Here is a 3400-nt window from a genome sequence, read left to right as displayed (position 1 = left end):
GATGCTAAATCATACAACAAGGGCATTTGCTTAGCTATGTTCATAGCAGCTTATTCATAATAGCCAGAATCTCGAAACAACCCAGATGTCCCTCAACTGAGGAATGGATACAGAAATTGTGGTACATTTACACAATGAAATACTACTCAGCAATTAAAAACAGGGAAATCATGAAATTTGCAAGCAAATGGTGGGAACTAGAAAAAACCATCCTGAGTGATATAACCCAGAAGCAGAAAGACACATATGGTAAGTACTCACTTATAAGTGGATATTAGACATATAGGATAAACATACTAAATATTAAAGAAGCTAAACAACAAGGAGGACCCTAGGGGAGGACCCTAGAGGCTGAAACATCATTCAGAAGGGCACACAGCATAGACATAAGAAGTAAGAGAAGACAGGTAACAGGATGGGAACCTTCCACAGAGGGCCTCTGAAAGACTCTACACATCAGGGTATCAAAGCAGATGCTGAGACTCATAGCCGAACTTTGGGCAGAGTGAAGGGAATCTTATGGGATAAAGTAGAAATAGGAAGACCTGGAGGGGACAGGAGCTCCATAAGGAGACCAGCAGAGCCAATAAAACCTGGCTCAGGGGAGCCTGCAGAAACCGATGCTCCAACCAAGGACCATGCATGGAGAGGACCTAAACCCCTGCTTAGAGGAAGTCTGTAGGCTGCTCAGTTTCCAAGTGGGTTACCTAATAAGGGGATCAGGGGCTGTCTCTGATATTAACTTCGTGGACAGCTCTTTGATCACCTCATCCTGAGGGGGTTCAGCCTTGCCAGGCCACAGAGGAAGATGATACAGCCTGCACTGATGAGACCTGATAGGCTAGGGTCAGATAGAAGAGGAGGAATTACTCTGCTATTAGTGGAGTAGGGAAGGGACATAGGTGAAGAAGGAGGAGGGTGGGTGGGACTGGGAGTAGATGAGGGAGGGAGCTACAGCCTGAATACAAAGTGAATAAATTGTAATAAACAAACAAACAAACAAAAACAAACAAATAAATAGAAAAGAACAAACTTCTAAGAGATAACAACAAAACGTGACAAAATAAAAGATGAAACAAAAACCATCACATCAAAGTTGAACAAGGGAAACCAACAAATATATATAGTCATATGTATATATCAATAATGTCTGGCTGTGTGGCTGTGGGTCTCTGTCTTTGTTCCCATCTGCTGCAGGAGGAATCTTCTCTGTTGTTGGATGAATCAGGCACAATATATGAATATAACAGAGTATCATCGTGAGTCATTTTATCACTCCTTTTTTCTTTTAAGACCAGTAGTATTTGGTTTTGCTTTAGGTCTCTTAGCATTCTAGTCTCTGGTTCTTGGTTACCCAAGCACTCTTGGGTATGGATTTCATCTCCTTTGGGCCTTAAGTCGAATCACACATTTGTTAGTCACTCCCACAAGCCTTGTACCACCAGTGGACCAGCATATCTTTCTGGTAGGACACTATTGCAGATCAAAAGTTTGTGACTAGGTAGGTGTTCCATTTCTATTTTGGTTGCATACAGAGTACCTTTCTGTACCTAAAGATGCTAGCACATAGGAGTGAAGGCTCTATGTAGTCTCCAGCTCAACTTTGCCATGTTCAATGAGTTATGTAGGTGTTGTCTTCAGCAGTGGGGCCCTGCTGTCAGTTTTTGGAGAGCAACCTATAGTCTTGGCTACAGTGTGGGTTGTTTGGGGATTTCCATGGGATCCCTTTGGCCAGCAACTCAGTTGAATGAAATCCAGTCCCAGTACTAGAAGCATCATTTGGTGACAAGAGATAGTAAGTTGGAACTCTGTCTCTCAATTATTTGGAGACTTTATTAGGATCACCTTCATATGTTTTAGGAAGTTTCCACTACACAAGGCTATCTAGCATATGTCAATACCCTTCAATTCTAGCTATCTCGCCAACACATTCCCTTCCTCAAACCTACTTCCCCTCCTCCTACCCACTCAAGTCTCCCATTCTCCTTCTCACTGCCCCAGTTCACCCATAAGATCTATTTTATTTCTTCCTCCCAGGGAGACCCATATGTCTCTGTAGTCCCTTCCTCTATACCTAAACTCTCTGGGTCTATGGATTATAGCTTGGAAGATCATTTATTTAATGGCTAATATTCAGATATAAGTGAATAAATAACATATTTATCTTTCTGGGTCTGGGTTACCTCATTAAGGATGAGAATTTTTCTAGTTCCATCCATTTGCCTTCAAATTTTATGATGCCATTTATTTATTTATTTATTTTTTGAGTTGAGTAATACTCTACTGTGTAAATGTACCATATTTTCTTTATCCTTTCTTCTGTTGAGGGACATCTAGGCTGCTTTCAATTTCTGGCTATTATGAATAGAGCAGCAATGAACATGGTTGAGTAACCTTCTGTGTAGTAGGATGGAGCATCCTTTGGATATATGCCCAAGAGTAGTATAGCTGGATCTTGAGGTAGATAGATTCCTATCCTTCTGAGGAACTGCCATACTAATTTTCATAGTGGTTGAACAAGTGTTCACTCCCAGTTGCTCCACATTCTCGCCAGCATGAGCTGTTACTTGTGTTATTGATCTTAGCTGTTCTGATAGGTTTAAGATGGAATCTCAAAGTAATTTGGATTTGCATTTTCTTGATGACTATGTGTTGTTGAATATTAATATTTACTATTGATTTATCTTTTAGTTAATCAGTGGTTATTCCTAAACCAGCTGTATACCCAAATCACCATACAGAGACTAAGATTTATTTAATTAACCTAGAGCACAATGCTGGGCAATAGTTACTCCATCCTAAACTTCCAAGCCCACATAGCTTCCTCCCATTCAGAATTTCCAACATTATATTTGCTTTTAGTCATATTGTAGGTCCGGTTCATCTTTCCTCCTGGTTTCAAGTCCTGTCCTGCTGATCTCTGCCCTCCTACTCCTCCCACTTGCTTCCTTTTCCTCCCTTCCAGACCAGGATGTCTCACCCTATTCTCTCCATTGCTTAGCATTGTGGCTGGTTATTTTATTGACAATACAGAGAACAAATGGTGGCATGTTTATACAAACTTGAGACAGGTGATGCTTAGAATAAGCATCACAATGCAATGTCCAGATTGAAATCAGATAGTGGGGTAGAGAAATCAGTATTTGAATGAACAAGGGTAAATTGTATACATTACACAAGAATATTACACCAACAGCTAAGGATATTGAACATTTTTTCTAAGTGTTTCTAAGCTATTTGAATTTCTTTTATTGAGAATTCTCTGTTTAGATCAGTACCCCATTTCTAAATTGATACCAAGTTTCTTGATTGATATATATATATATATAATATGTAACATATGATATGATATAATAATATAATATAATATAATATAATATAATATAATATAATATAATAT

This window comes from Psammomys obesus, unplaced genomic scaffold (assembly GCF_907164565.1).
Source record: "Psammomys obesus unplaced genomic scaffold, mPsaObe1.curated_primary_1811, whole genome shotgun sequence".
Classification (NCBI taxonomy): domain Eukaryota; kingdom Metazoa; phylum Chordata; class Mammalia; order Rodentia; family Muridae; genus Psammomys; species Psammomys obesus.
This window is presented reverse-complemented; position numbering follows the sequence as displayed.